At 39.7% G+C, this 17,076-nt stretch overlaps 1 pseudogene; it reads right to left on the bottom strand.

The window, feature by feature from the left end:
- Nucleotides 1–16,384: 16,384 nt before the first annotated feature.
- On the bottom strand, nucleotides 16,385–16,739 carry LOC133040280 (transcription and mRNA export factor ENY2-like; annotated as a pseudogene).
- Between the last annotated feature and the right edge of the window lie 337 nt (nucleotides 16,740–17,076).

Below are 17,076 nucleotides of genomic sequence, written 5' to 3'. Positions count from 1 at the left end.
GTAATTTTGACTTTGAATCAAACTATTTCTTTCTTCAAATTCAGTGTTGCTTTTCTGTTTTATCCTTTTTTTTTTCTGCCTGTTTGGAAGGCCTTATATTTCTCTGGTTGCTCTAATATGGGGAGGCAGCTAGTCCATAGGCATTCTTTGTCTTCTGCTGGTATCTGGTAAGGTGCATCTCTTCCCTAGCATTTTTTGGTCCTTATTTCCACCTGCATCTGATAAAATTATCTTTGTGTTACCATGACCTCCAACTGACAGGTCCTTGTACTCTTTATCCCACTCTCAAGGGTCCTTTGAGTCTCTTGGCCCCTTTTAGAAAGATCCACACCCCTTTCATCAGCGCAGAGCTGATCCACATTTCACACTGTGTGCTTATGAAACTGCCCTTAGACCCAACTGCAGAGCTGCTTGGCTCAGCCCCTGCTACTCTAGTGCTTAGCTGGCTCTTTCAAACAACATGCTAGGAGGTGAAGATTAGTTTCCCTGTTTGTTGAACTACTCTCAATATCTCTGGGGTTTCCAGTGGCCCAGAGCAGAATAGAAGCATAAGAACTGTTCTCCAAGACAATTTGTGACATCTGTCTCCTGTTTAATCTATACTGCCTCCTGTTGTTGTCATTGTTGTTCAGTTGCCAAGTCATGTCTGACTCTTTGCAACCCCAAGGACTGCAGCACACCAGCCTCCCTGTCCCTTACCATCTCCCAGAGTTCTCCCAAGTTCATGTCCATTGAATTGGTGATGCCATCCAACCATCTCATCCTCTGCCACCTTCTTTTCCTTTTGCCTTCATTCAATCTTTCCCAGCATCGGCATCTTTTCCAATGAGTCAGTTCTTTGCATCAGGTGGCCAAAGTATTGAAGCTTCAGCTTCAGCATCAGTCCTTCCAATGTGTATTCAGGTTGATTTCCCTTAGGATTGACTGGTTTGATCACCTTGCTATCCAAGGGACTCTCAAGAGTCTTCTCCAGCACCACAATTCAAAAGCATCAGTTCAGTATTCAGCCTTCTTTACGGTCCAACTTTCACATCCATACATGACTATTGGAAAAACTATAGCTTTGACTATGCAGACCTTTGTTGGCAAAGTTATGTCTTTGCTTTTTCATTTGCTGTCTGGGCTTGTCATAACTTTCCTTCCAAGAAGCAAGCATTTCAAATTTCATGGCAGCAGTCACCATCCACAGTGATTTTGGAGTCCCAGAAGAGAAAATCTGTTACTGCTTCCACCTTCCCTCTTCTATTTGCTATGAAGTGATAGGACCAGATGTCATGATCTTAGTTTTTTGAATGCTGAGTTCTACATGTTAAGCCAGCTTTTTCACTCTCCTCTTTCACCTTCATCGAGAGGCTTTTTAGTTCCTCTTTGCTTTCTGCCATTAGAATAGCATCATCTGCATATCTGAGGTGGTTATTTCTCCCAGTAATCTTGATTCCGGCTTGTAATGCTGCCTCCTATACATTTGTTTTGTGTCAGGGATATAGTTATTATCTTTAAAAATCCAGTGTCTTTCTTTATGGTATTAAGTTTATGTTCTGACTCTTATACAATTTTTCTCTGGATTTTCAAAACTGGGCTCAGAGCATGTGGAAATCTTTTCTCTTTCAAAAATCCCAGATCTTACAATGTGAAAGCTCTGGTTTTCAAAACTAGTATCTCCATTAGGGTTGCAAAATGTGTTAATTTTAGTTAGGACTACCCTAAGAAAATACCACAGACCGGGTGAACTAGGCAACAAAAGTTTATTTTCTCACAGCTCTGGATGCTTGAAGTCCAAGATCAAGGTGTCATGGCTTCTACTGAGGCCTTTCTCCTTTGTCCGCAGATGGCCACCCTCTTGCTATGTCCTCACGTGGTCTCCTCTTGTCTGTGTATTATCTGTGTCTCAATTCCCTCTCCTTACAAATATTCCAGTCATATTGGATCAGGACTCACCCAAATGACCTCATTTTACCCTAATTCTTTTTAAAGGTGCTGTCTCCAAATACAGTCACATTCTGATGTATTGGAGGTTAGGATGTTAATATATGAATCTGGCAGATGTCAGGGAGGATGGTGCAGAAGGGGAACACAGTTCAACCCACAAAACAGAATAATCTATTTAGAAATGTGTGTATGTGTTCAGTTGTGTCTGATTCTTTGGGACCCCATGGACTGTAGCCCACCAGTCTCTTCTGTCCATGGGATTTCCCAGGCAAGAATACTGGAGTAGATTGCCATTTCTTTCTCCAGGAGATCTTCCCAACCCAGGGATCAAACCCACGTCTCTTGTGTTTCTTGTATTATCAGGAGGATTCTTTACCACTGAGGCACCTGGGGAGCCCATATTTAGAAACTTAGTGGTCTTCTAAATTTTCTTTGGACTCCTCTATGTCCTCTTTTCTCTGGGGCAAATGAATATGAATTATGGCAGTTATGCAGTGAATGGAGGGTCTCAGAAATCTAATTCTCATGGTTTACAAAGCCCTTCATAAACTTTCATTAATTTCTTTGACGTCTTCTTTCAGTTTTCCTCCTGTTTTACTTTCTTTCCTCTAGTTATATAAGAGTTCTTTTGGATTCTCAAAATTCCCACTGCGTCCCTCACCTCTGGGTCTTGAAACACATTGTTCCCAGATCTGAAATGCCTTCTCTCATTCTACCTTCCTTTACCTTGCTAACTCCTCTGAATCATTCATGTCTCACTGTCTGCTCTTTCTGGGGCCTGAAACTAGGTTAAGCTTCCCAATCTGTCAGGCTTCCCATAGCACATAACTGTGAGTTATAATTTTATAGGACTCTGTCACTACCCATTTCATCATTATGTAATATCTGTATTTTCTGCTAAGCTGTGAGCTCCACAGTGACAAGGACAGTATCTGCGTTGGTCACTGCTGTATCCAGAGTGTCTGCCACGATGTCTGGCACAAAGTAGAGACCGATTAATATTCACTGAATGAGTAAAAAATTAACTTCGAGGTGTTATTGGCTTGGTGCACAGGAGTGGTATCTTGTGGAATCATACTCACGTTTTTTTAAAGACACAGACCTTGCTCTAGGTATCAGGCAGGATCATTAAATAACAGAAACTTACCTGAGCTAATTTAAGCAGAAAAGCATATTGAATAGCTTGCAGTGTCTTCCAGAAAGCTAGAGAACCCGGTTTGGAGGTTACAATGCCCAAATCACAATGCAAAACTGTTGCAACCTCTGGGCACCCAATGCCACAGCCGGCACTGCCAGCGTCACTAGACTCTGGGCACTGGGACCACTAGAACCACTGCTCCTACTGCCTCCACCACGTCATCCCTGCTCCCTACAGAGCCTCCACGACTCAGTTACGATCCCTATTCTCACTGCCGTGGCCATGCCCACTGCCCCGTGGCCACTGCTGCTGTCTGAATGGATTCTGGACAGACACCACATCTTCACATCGCCAGTCTCCAACCCAATAATCTGTTTGGCAGAGCCCAGTTAGTGACCAAGGCTCTAACTACAATGGAGGCTGGGGGAAAATGTTTGCGATCCTAATGTGTATTGCATATGGGCTTTCATCTTCCTGTATTCATCAGCAGTATCCCAAAGAGAAGATGACTCAGGGGCAGGACACCAGAGGAGGCAGGATTCTGGTGCAAAGGGGCAGGCATTAAAAGGACCAAGGAACTATGGAAGGTCTAAGGATGGGAGGCTGAGGGAAGGGATGCAGGGAGAAAGTCTATTCTGACTGAAGGGTTGGTCACATGCTATGATCTAAGAACACATAGGTGTAATCACAGGTTCAAAGAGTGATTTGGAACATATGGGCTATGCCTTATATTGTGAGAAATTTGCAAACATAGGAAGGAGGTTCAGACAATAGGAGGCCAAAAAAGAATGACAAATGTCCACTGCATGATTATCTCAGAAGCTAGAAGTTCTGTCACCCCACAGAGATCTCTGTAAAGTGTGTGTGTGTAATTAATGCATCTTTGCAATCTTTGACTCTAAACTTACTAGACCACAATTTTTAAAAACGTCAACATCAGTGATCAGCTTTGCACACTTGCAGCTGATCAGTTCCACCTGCGACTCGTACTCAATATTTGTGCTCATCCCAACTACCTCATTTCTTTTCTATTAATACCCTTTGCTTCACTCTCTTATCTCCTTTTATGTATGTGAATCTTCTCACCTCAAGAGAGCAGAGGCTATGTCAAATGATCATGGGAATGTTGTGCCTAGTGAGGTTTTATACATAGAATAGGCTCTTTCTTGGGGGAAAAAAAAAGTTAAATGGAAACATAAAGGGGAAATCTACTTAATCCATGCCACCTCTCTGCAGTGCTGGTGCTAGGGTTTATTTTGTTCAGTGGGTCAGGTAGCTATTTTCAGCATTAACTTGATTTTTTCACTACTACAGATCCCAGTTTCGTTGAAATACTTCCTCAGGCCATTTCAGTCCTAGGAAATCTCTTTGTCCCATGTCTTTGAACCTGTGATTACACCTATGTGTTCTTAGATCATAGCATGTGACCACCCTTCAGTCAGAATAGACTTTCTCCCTGCATCCCTTCCCTCAGCTTCCCATTCTTAGACCTTCCATAGTTTCTTGGTCCTTTTAATGCCTGCCCCTTTGCACCAGAATCCTGCCTCCTCTGGTGTCCTGCCTCTGAGTCACCTTCTCTTTGGGATGCTGCTGATGAAGCAGGAAGATGAAAGTAGGAACCAGAGGAAATCTGGAAGAAATGACAGCAGGGAATTCCTCATAATGATCTGGGTTTTATTTGAAATATCTTTTTTAAAAAATGTAAATTCCTCTTATACTGTGATTAACCTCTTGCTAGCTTATCCCCACCACCATTTTTTTCTTTTTTCTTTTGTCTTCTATGAGTTTTAAAGTTATATTTTCCATATCCATTTTTTAAGTAGTTACCCCAAGTATTTTAACATGCATGCTTTGAAAAGTTCAATGTTAATCAGTATCTTTCTATTTGTTCCCCAAAACAAAGACTCTAGTGCTTCAGACCTAATCAAACTTCTTGAATTATATGTTATTGTTGCCCAGTATTTGGTTTGTATTTTTTAATTTGACAAAATAAATTCTATTGTTTTATACAGTCAATATTTGTTTAGATTTACCTACATTGTTATGGAAATCTTTCTGGGTAATTCCTTTCTGCATGTGAGACTTTCCACTTGGCATTACTTTTACCTGAATCTGTTGGTGGTAAATTCTGTTATCTTGGTTTTTTGTAGCATGCATTTGTTATTCTTTCCCTCTTCCCTTGAAAGATCATTTAACCATGTATTTCATTGCTGGTTGACAATTATTTTCACTCAGCACTTTAAAGATACCATTCATTGTCTTCTAGTTTTCATTATTGTACAAAAATTACTCCATTAGGTTATTTGCAATGTCTTGTAGAAAGTCTTGACTCTCTACTTGTTTTGCAAGCCTTTCCCTTGCTTTTGATGCTTTGTAGTTTCACTGAGATTTACATCTATATGAGAATTTCTTTTTATTTTTGCCTAAGATCTTTTTGGATTTCCAAATCTGAAAATCAGTTGTGTTTTTTTTAATTTTAAGTTCAGGAAACTTTTGACCACTATCTCCTAAATGATTGCTTCTTCCACATTCTCTTTATTCTATCCTCCTGAAACTCCAATTAGAGAACACCTCTATATGTTAGAGAAGTTAGAACTTCTCTCTCCTCCATGTCTCTTAATCCCTTTCTATCCTTATTTTTATACTAAAGAGTAAATCCTTTACAACCTGCAGTAGCAGGTTGTAAAAAAAATCCACTTCTAGTTAAATATAATTGGAATTATAAAGCTCCAGAAAAGGAATAGGAAGTAACCAGATCTTATTCTATCACAATGCAAAAGTTCAATCTTCAGTCAGACCTGAGCAAGGTTATTAGCTATCTTGTCCTCAGGGCCACCCTGGTACCTCCCTGGAAAAGGCACACTCACACTAAGGTTGGGCTTCCCAGGTGGTGCTAATGGTAAAGAACCCGCCTGCCAGTGCAAGAGACATGAGAGATGCGGCTCCATCCCTGGGTTGGGAAGATCCCCTGGAGAAGGAAATGGAAACCCACTCCAGTATTCTTGCCTGGGAAATCTCATGGACAGAGAAGCCTGGCAGGCTACAGTCCATGGGGTCACAAAGAGTCAGACCTGACGGAAGAGACTTAGCATGCACACTAAGGCTGTGACCTTGATCTTGAGGAAGAGGTAGGTCAGAAAAAATATCATATTGCTCCTGGTCTTTGTTCACCAAGTAGATCTTCTCTCTGCAGAAGCAGGAGGAGGAAGGGGCCTGTGGCCCTCCATATCAGTCTAAGTTATCTGCTTTGAGCAGAAAACGCTATTATTGAAAAGTTGTAGAAGAATGTAATGCATGCCAACCTACCCAAAGCCTAGCCAAGATCCCATACTGACTCCTTTGATTGACTTAAACATTGTGTGTTGAGGTCAGTTCCATCTGCAAAAGGCTTTAAGGACTGTTCCATACCTAGCCCCTGTCACAACAATCAAGCTCTTCACCAGTTGTTTTCAACAACACCACAAGTATGATTTCCTTTCTCAGATGCTGAATTTGATGGATTTGCCAGTAGAAATTCTATCTACTTTTATATGAGCCATCATTATGTTGCCTCATTACCCTACCTCTAATGGCCAGACTTGAAGAATGACATAGTTACCTTTAAAGTACTTCATACCTGTTGCCTGGTTTATCATGACTGTTCATGTCATTCACACTTCAGAAATAGAAGTCAGTGTGACTGAATAATTATCCTGGCCATCTCTCTCCAGGCTCAGAGGACAATACACAACACACACACCATTTCAAGTCCTTTTTGGAAATAGATACTTAAGATAAATAAAAAGACTTTCTCTGGAAAGCATTGTGTCCACACCTGGCGTTAATTCATTTGTACTATGAAGACAAGTGTTTTCTATGATCTCCTTGGCATTGAATCAAGGTGGGTTTTGTCATTATAATTGAGTCCACAGGACAAATGTAACAAAAGTTCTAGAAAAGTATTTCTCAACACACACTGCTCATAATAAGTGTACCTTGGGAAATTAAGATGTGTTATGTAAGAAAAGGGTTCCACAATCAAGCAATTTTGAGAAATACTGCTTTAAACAAGGATAACAAAGTTAAACAAGCCTCTTTACTACAGGACTTTTCAGAATCTTTAATATACTAATGTACATTGTAAATCACAAAGAAGATAATATCTGGCATTTTTCCAAATGAATTTGACTACGGAGTACTTTGTTGCTGAGCATCTTACCAGATGTGTTCCATGAAATAGACTCGAAACCTTGTTAAAGAGGAAGCATTGCTTTATCGTTCAACTTTCTTCCTCCTAAGGTAGAAAAAACAGCAAATCCAAGAGAAGCATCTCTTTTGGAGCCATCTGGTGTTGATTTTTCATCTGGAATAGCTCTGTCACAGTCTTCTGAAAGAGATGTTCCTTGCCACAGAGTTTTTTTATCTGACCACTCTGAGCAATCACAGACCTCCCTGCTGGCTTCCCTACTTGGTCTCCCAAGACAACTGCAACCCAACCTTGTTCCTGGCCTCTACCCCTCATGTGTTCACTTGCCTCCTTTGGCTTTCAACCTTTATGATTTGACATTTCCACTGGACTCTGTGCCTTGGCCTCTGGTGATTGCTGTTAATTCCAAAACTCCATTCTTTTTCTGGCTGTTAGACTTAGATCCTGCACTGTATTTTGGGAGACCTCACTTCTTGTCCTAATAATATGCCCCCATTCCTAGCCACTTACACTCAGCTACTAGGGACCGCTCGCTTCTATTTCCCTATACATCCTTTCCAGCTTCCCTGTAAAAATTTATTCTAGCCCTGTCCTTGACCCTCAGCTATAGTTACACTGACTACTGATGTTTGCCAGGATCATAAAATATCGGAAGGGTTTCTCTTGCCACATAAAAGATCAATCAAGCCACAGATGGAGTACACTTTGAGAGCTAAGGTTCAGTGTTAGTGTTTGGGCACTTTTGAGTTCCCTGTGGTTTGCAAGTTATATAGGTTCAGTCCGTGGGTATCTTAAGAGTCATTTTATACCAACAAACAATGGCATTAAACATACTTTTTCCTTTCATATTCTTAGTATCTTTTATCTGTTACACTCCATAAACCTTGCTAATTCACATGTTATTAGGAGTCATGGCAGTTCTCCGCTTATAGACCAGAGATTATGATCTCCCTGTCATTTTACTTGATTTTCTTTTGTTTTTAGTTATTTTTTCTGTTTAAGTGCCCAAAACCCTACAGGCAGAAGTGCCTTCAAATTAAAATGCATTGTTAATATTCCAGACCACACACTTAGTTCATGTGGCTTTGAGTTTTGCTGCTGAGATGACTGTGCATGATATTCTCATGGTGAGAAAATGTGCCCAACTCAGCTTGTTTTTGCAGAACTCTTTTGTTCCCTCAGGCAAACTTGGCATGGTTTTGCTAAAGGTTCAGTTGGGACAACCCATATTCTTTCCCCAAGGTCACTTTTCAAATTCCTTGTCAATCAGTTTAATGAAAGGTAAATAAGCACCTGACTTCAGAGTAGCCAAATAGTGTCAGTTTCTTGGAGGAAGTATATATGAGCATGTACATGAGTGGAAAGGGGTGGGGAGTTGAGAGGAGATTACAAGCTCCTCTTTCAGTGACATCATGAGGCAAAAACATTTAAATATCTTAGAAAATTGGCAAGGCTCTTTATCAATTGAGAGACAGGTACCATCACAAACTTCAGAAGGGTACCATGGTGCTTATTTGCATTTTCATACTCATGGGGATGAGTATGTTTACAAAAGATTTAGTGGAGGTTGTAAATCATATTTTTAAGGAATATGACTTCCAAAGTAAACCAGATTCCAGAGCCACCCTCAAGGACACTTGTTCTTGTCTACTCAAGACTGGCTGTTCCTCAGAATCACTTTACCCTTCACACGAACACTGATCTGTAAGCCCGGACCAAGTGCTTGCTCCAGGCTGCTCTGTTACAACTTGGCACATCTACCCCCTCTCTCTGGATACATCTACACATTCTCACTTCTGAGTCAAGAGTACTTGGCAATCATTTCCCTGCAAGGATTGGCTCTTCTTCTTCCTATCCACTTAGCCAAAGATTACTCATCTCTCAATGTCAAACTCACACCAGTTCAATTCTAAACTCCCAAAGGGTAGAGGCTGTGTCTGTTATCTTTCTAATCGTTTACCCAGTGTCTGGCATATAATGAATTATCAAAATATTTTTTTTTGAGTAAATAGCAAATGATTGCATTTTAAACATCGGCCACAGAATCAGGAGAAGGAAATTGGAGAAGGAAATGGCAACCCACTGCAGTACTCTTGCCTGGAGAACTCCATGGACAGAGGAGCCTGATGGGCTATGGTCCATGGGGTAACCAAGAGTCAAACACGACTGAAGACACAGCACAGAATCAGGAAATCCCAGGATATTTAACAAAAGGTCAGGTTGATGCCTGCCCCGAGTGACCAGTCCTGCAGAGGGCAGCTCTAATTATTTACCATTCATTCCCTGGATTTGTATTAAGCCCCAACTGTGTACCAACACTCCACAAGGTTTTGTGGGAGATACAAAGTTAAGTCAGACTTGATCCCTATTCTCCAAAAACCTGTAGTCAGGAAGGGGGAATTTGATATGCACATCAATAACTGGAATACAAGGTTGAAAGTGACAAAAGCCAACAGAGGAAAACTACGATAGATGAGAAGAGGAAGGAGATTAATTATGTAAGATGATGTTACATGAGACTTTGCTGTCTCACTTTGAGAGCCCGATGGGTGCCAAACACCTCACAGTGACTCTACTGCCCTAGAGCAAGATGCAGGACCACTTAGGGCATGCTGGGAGGGCGTCTTAAGATACAGAACGGATGATGTGCCTAGGGGCAGACTGGGGTATTTCTTTGGAGAGAATGATCAGTATCCTATGTATTCCCCTCTCACTGGTCCTCCAGGTAGAAGAAAAGGTGTTGGGGAACAAAGGAGTTGCTGTCCTTCACCTCAAGCCAAGTGGAGGAGTTCTAAGAGCACATCAGAAGTTTGTGGAGGGGCCTTGCCTGGTGATCCAGTGGTTGGGAATCTGCCTGCCACTGCAAGGAACATGAGTTCGATCCCTGGTCCAGGAGGATTCCACAAGCTGAGGAGCAGCTAAGCCTGTGCTCCACAACTACTGAAGCCTGCACCCTAGGGCCCGAACTCCACAACAAGAGAAGCCACCACAATAAGAAGCCTACACACCACAACTAGAGAGTAGCCCCTCTGGCTGCAACTAGAGAAAGTCCACACACAGCAATGAAGACCCATTTCAACCAAAAAATAAAATAAATAAGAAGTTTGGGGAATGTGAGGACTTGTGCCTTAAACTAATCTGGTCATTTAATGGTGAACAACTACCATCAGCAGACAGAAGAGAGGAGACTGTATTGGGAGCAAGCTGCAGTCCCACAAACAGCAGGACAGAGGTTCGTGTTTTCCTGGAAGGAAAGAGATAGGTTCCATGAGAAGGAACTGATATGGAGTCTTCTTAAAACAGAACATACTCAAGAAGATTCCCCAGTTAGGGAAAGGGTCCCAACAGAGAGGGTCTGTGTAGGGTGTTTGAAATCACAGGGCTGATCACAGGAATCAGCTCATCAGCAGCTTCCAGAGGACAAGCACTGTGTACGCTGGGGAGACTGCCATCTAAGGTCTCACTGGGACACTCTCCAGAGAACCCACAAAAGCACTTCATGAGAGCCAGCATCCAGGGGGATCCAATAGGTCACCACAGCTGCTCTAGCCCCACGGACCAGTGCCATTTCCCCTAATCCCCTCTGCCTTGGCCCGACTCTAAGGGTTTAGGCAAGCCGGCAGTGAGTGAGCTGAAGGAGGGGCTGGGGACCCATGAAGAAGCCAAACAGGAATGTTCTGCCTCCTCTGTGGGCTTCCAAGCCCCGGTCAGGACTCTGCTGCAGGAAGAGAGAAACTTTATATTGGATAAAAGTTTGAAGTTTCGATGGTTACCCTGGACCAGGCTGAAGTTTTATGGGATTATGAGGCAAGAGTGGACTTTTTTAATGCCAAAACAAAGGGACTATTTATTCATTATCTAAGCATGACTGGAAAAGCCATGGGAACTGCCCAAGATTTATGTCATCCAGGGAGGGTGTAAACCAAGCAACAGGAGAGAGAGAAAAATGCTGCTGTCTGTTTGCATCTATCTAGTGACAGTTCATTCAATAAAAGCAGTTATAGTTCTTCCAGTTGAGGACAAAAGAGAAGAGAAGAAAAAGATTATTTTTAAACTTGTTATTAAAATATAATATTCTGAGAGAAAGTGTATCTCTCACAAGTGTGTAGCTTGATACATCTTTACAAGTTGAGCATATTCATGTACCCAGGATACATCAATCTCTAACATGCCAGAAAACCCCTTTGGGCTTCCTTTCAATCACTACTCCACCCCCAGGGTAACCACTGTCCTGATTTCTAACAGCCTAGGGAGTTTTGGCTTTTTTGTACTTCAGGTAAATAAAATCAAGTTCTGTAAAGACAATGTGTGCCCTTTTGTGACTTCTTTTGGTCAACATTCTGTTTGTGGGATTCCTCCGTACTGTCCTGTATTGTCATAGAGTTTTTATTCTCTTTGCTATGTGTGGCATCCTTTTGTGTGACTATACCACACTTTATTTATCCATACTTCTGTAGACAGGCATTTAAATAGTGTTTTTATGAATGTTCTTGGCTTCCCAGGTAGCACAGTAGTAAAGAATTCAGTGCAAATGCAGGAGATGCGAGAGACGCAGGTACATTCCCTGGGTCAGGAAGAGCCCCTCGAGTGGAAAATGGCAATCCCCTCCGGTGTTCTTACCTCGAAAGTTCCATGGACAGAGGAGCTTGGTGGGCTACAGTCCATGGGGTCACAAAGAGTAGGACATGACTAAACACACATGTTATGTATGTTCTAGTATGTCTTTATTTTTGGTTACATACCCAGAAGTAGAATTGCTGGCCCACAGACTATACATGCATTCAGCTTGGTGAGATATTGCAAAAACAGTTGTCTCAATTTTCACTCACACAAGCATATGAATTCTGTTACTGCACTATCACATCAACACTTGGAATTCTCCTAACCTTTGAATTTTAGCCATTCAGATGGGAGCAGTGGTATCTCGTGGTGGTTTTAGTTTGCATTTTCCTAAAGACTAATGAAGTTGAGAAATTTTTCATGTTTATTGACCATTTTTCTACATTCCTTTATGAGGTGACTGTTCAAGTTTCTGACCTTTTTTTTCCTAAATGAATTATTTCTCTTCATTACTTTGTAGGAGTTTATTACATAGGTTTGATAGGAGTCCTTTGTCAAATACACGTATAGCGACTATCTGCTCTTAATCTGGGTTGTATTTTTACTCAAGATATTTTGATGAACAGATGCTATTAATTTTAACATAGCCCAATGTATATAGTGTTGGGCACATTGCCAGGTAAAATTTTTTCATGTACATCTCCAATTCACTCAATGCTGGTTTATGCAGAAAAATACCTTCCCACTGCAGTATTTCATTTGTTATATAAAGTAGGTACCACATATTGTGGCTCTGCTGATGGACTCTGTTCTGTTCTATTGGTCAGCTATCTATCATTGCATCAATATCATATTGCTTTAATTATTTATTACGTTGTTGTTGTTGTTCAGTTGCTAAGTCATGTCCAACTCTTTGTGACCCTATGGACTGCAGCACACCAGGCCTTCCTGTCCATCACCATATCCCAGAGCTTGCTCAAACTCATGTCCATTGAGTTGGTGATGCCTTCCCACCATCTCACCTTCTATTGCCCCTTTCTCCTGCCAGCCTCAATTTTTCCCAGCATCAGGGTTTTTTTTTTTTCCAATGAGTTAGTTATTCACATTAGGTGGCCAAAGTATTGGAGTTTCAGCTTAAGCAGCAGTCCTTCCAATGAATATTCAGGGTTGATCTCCTTTAGGATTGACTGGTTTGATAGCCTTTCTGTCCAAGGGACTCTCAAGAGTCTTCTCCAGCACAATTCGAAAGCATCAATTCTTTGGTGCTCAGCTTCCTTTATTCCAACTCTCACATCCATACATGACTACTGGAAAAACCATAGATTTGACTGTATAGACCTTAGTTGGCAAAGCAATGTCTCTGCTTTTTAATTCACTGTCTAAGTTTGTCATAGCTTTTCTTCCAAGGAGCAGGCATCTTTTAATTTCATGGCTGCAGTATTCTCTTATTATTTTCTGTTAATGTTTTTAAGATCTGAAATTATTCCTTCTTTTTTTTTTTTTCGGTAGAAAAGGAAGTTTGCGTTATTTCAGATGCCAACAATGGAGGGGGGTGGGGGCAGGGAAAGGTCAATGTTTGTCCAGAGGCTGACTTCCTGCCTCCTCACTGACAATCAGTAAGAGCCTTTATAGACAGAGGGAGAGGGCTACAGGCAGACAAAGCCCAGTCAACTCTGACAGTCATATTCAAATCTGTTATCAGATCTGCCCAGTGTCATCTTGGTTGTTTTAGGTACAGTTGATCTTCATTTCCAGAGTCACTTTATCTCCATTTCTTTGAGGCCAGTTCTTGGAACTTCTTTCTCCTGGTAGGGGTTTCAGTATCTATGAGATATATTACAAGATATAGCTCAGGATATTATCTATAGCCCTTGAGAGGGAACTAAAGGTCCTTGACTATGCTTAATGAGTCCATTATTAGTATTTGGTCTCCTTTGACTATTTTCCTTTATTTCTGCATTTTCTCACTTCTCTGGTTAAACTTATTCTTGGGCTAAATTTTTTCCACAGACAGAAGGCAGATTGAGGATATGGGGGGTGGAGGTGGAGACAATGACCTTAGGGTCCTGCTCCATTTCAGTATGATGCATACTCTGTTAAAGCAGTTGGCCATGGGCTGATACAAAATTTCTTTGTGGAGGACAAGAAGGGAAGCAGATGTTCTGATCTGGTTCCCTCAGTGTGGCAGCTACCATTGCAGGTGTGGGTCGAGTAGGGTTGCAAGGGGTGGTGGAGAACTATATGAACCAGGACAAAGCTGTCATCCACTGCCACTGACCTTCAGACATGTCACTGTGCGGTTGGGACAGGACAACCTTTCAGCTCCAGTCTTCCTGTTAGCATCACCTTGGACCTGACACCTCATTTTTAAAGCTATGATTCCTTTTTCACTCTAGATATTAATACACCAGTATTGGTAGTAGGATTTATTCATTTTATGAATCTTTCAAAATACCAACTATTGACTCTTAACTTTTTTACTTTTTTTATTGCTTGTCACTTTTATTTATTTCCACTCATTTCCTTTTTCTATGTACTTTGTGTTTATTCTGCTGGGCTTTTTCTAACATTTATGTGAAAATCTTAGATGATTGCTTTTAAATCTGTCTTCTTTTTCAAGATATTCATGTAGAGCTATAAATTTTCCTCTAATCACATCTTTAGCTATATCCCACAAATTTTTTAACTTGAGTTTTGCTTATCATTTAGTTACAAATATTTTCTGTTTTCTTTGTGACTTTTTCTTGACCCATAATCTATTTAGAAATGTTTTACACAATTTCTAAATATATAGAATGTTCTAAATATTTTTCATTATTAATTTATAACTTAACTCTATTGTGGTTAAACAATATACTCTGTAGGATATCTAATTCTTGAAATCTATTGAGTTTTATTTTTAAATAGGTGAAAATATGGTCTGTCTTGGTAAATGTTTCATGTGTACTTGAAAAAAATGTACACACAGCAGATGTTATTTATAGTAGTCAGTTAAGTCATGTTAGTTGTCTAACCATAGCCTTATTGGTTTTTTTCCTACTACCTGTTTATCAGTTACTGAGAGGGGTGAGGGTATTAACAACTTCAGCTATGATTACGACTTTTTCTATTTTCCTTATATTCTGACATATTTTGCTTTGTATAGCTTCAGTCTCCATTACAAAGTCTATACATATTTAGAACTGAATTGAGCTTTATATTATTACAAAAAATTTCTATTTATTTCTGCCAGTAGTTTTTATTTAGAAGTCTACTTTTTCATTTATTAACATAGCCACACTAGCTTTCTTGGGCTTAGCATTTTCATGATATATCTTTTTTCATCATTTTACTTTCAGATTATCCATGTCTTTATATTTAAACGTCATCTCTTATAAACAACACTGAGTTTTGTGTTTTTATCTGAACTGACAATCTCTATAACTCAAATGTTAATCCATTTGCATTTAATGAAATTAATGATATTGTTGGACTTCAGTCTTGCTATTTGTTTTTTATTCGTTCTCTCTGTTTCAATTATTCCTCCTTTCCATCTTTTTTTGGGTTGAATATCTTTATTTTACTTTATTAGTTTTTTAATTATAACTCTTCATATAAACTTTTTTCCTGTATAATGTACCTTACAACAATATGAACTCATTCACTTCCCCTCCTGTGCAATTATTGCTTGTGTACTTATTGTTATGTATTTTGCTTTTATATATTATAAAATTTCATAATACAGCATTATTATCTTTGCTTTAAAAGTTAAATCATCCTTAGAGAAACTAAGAGAAGAAAAAAATAGTAAACTATATGTATCTACATATTTATCATTTATTCCAAAGTCTTTCCTATAGATTCATATTTCCAGCTGGTATCATTTCCTTTCAGAGTCAAGAATTTCTTTTAATATGTCTTTTCAAGAATTTCTGTGGAAAATAAATCCTTTCACCATTCTTTTATCTGAAAAATCTCTATTATTCTTCATTGTTGAAGGATATTTTTACTGGATATAGAATGCTAAGTTGATAGCTTTTCATTTCAACATTGAACTTTAATAATGTTATTCTGTTTTGTTTTAGTTCCATTATTTTATGATAAAAATAAGATATCATTCTTATAATATATATTTTCTCTGTTTTAAAATTTTTCCTTTTATCTTTTGGTCTTAGCAATTGGACTACCATTTGCATAGAAGTGGTGTTCTTCATATTTTTCCTTTTAAGAGTTCTCTGAGCTACTTGGATTGAAATATTTCCACTAAGTTAAGGAAATGTTTAACTTACTGCTTAGGAAAAAAAATTCTACCACACACTGTCTCCTTTTTTCTGATACTCCAGTTATCCAGTCAGTCAGCTTGTTGTCCCACAAGTCACTGCAGTTTGGCTAATTTTACAAGTTTTTTTTCCCTCTCTTTTTCAGTTTGAAAATTCCTGTTCACTTGTCTTTTTTTTTTTTCATTCATGAGATATTTATTAAAATAACACATTTAGGGAAAAAAATCAATACAATGTATACATCATTACTGAAAACTGTATACCATCATACAAAAAAGGATTTTATTTTGGGAAGTCAATTCCTAATTATGGCAAGTTTTACTTTAGAAATAAAACCACAAAACAACACAATCTAATTCAATCTTAAAGGCTGGCATGCTGAGCAAGGAATGTTCTTATTCTTTGTAGGAGTTCCTTCTTTACACTGTCAGGTACCAGGGCTCTGCCTTTTGGTGTGATTTCAGCCACCAAGATCAACAGTAATGTGTTCTAGTCCCTTTTCTTTAATTACCTCTTTACAGTGTGCCTTCAACTGATCCTTCCAGCCACGTTCAATTAATTTAGCTCTCAGCAACTCTTTGAGGCGTTCTCTTTCTCCAGTTTCTATCAACTTTTGGTTAATCGCTGCTCTCATCTGCGCATCTTTGTTCATCTCGCTAACCACCATCACCGCGGGCGAGGGCCGTCCCTTCCCAGACGGAATGACCCTCGCGCTGACGACCTTTACCTACCACACTCTTCGGCTGCCCGGACCTAGACCCTCAGTAGCTCGGGCACCTAAGCACACAGAAAGCTAGCACACGCATTTCCCTGTTCACTTGTCTTTAAATTGGCTGGTTCTTTTTCTGCATTATCCGATCTTTTAAATTCTATCCAGTAATTTTTTCTTTTCTGATACTGTATTTTCAGCTGTAGAATTTCAAGTTTGTCATTTTATAGTTTCCATTTCTTTTTGGGGATTCCCTGTCTGTTCACCAATTTTACTTATCTTTTCTTTTTTATTC

This window comes from Dama dama, chromosome 20 (genome assembly GCF_033118175.1).
Source record: "Dama dama isolate Ldn47 chromosome 20, ASM3311817v1, whole genome shotgun sequence".
Taxonomy (NCBI): Eukaryota; Metazoa; Chordata; class Mammalia; order Artiodactyla; family Cervidae; genus Dama; species Dama dama.
Note: the sequence above shows the minus strand (reverse complement) of the source record. Positions and strands in the feature narration are given on the sequence as shown.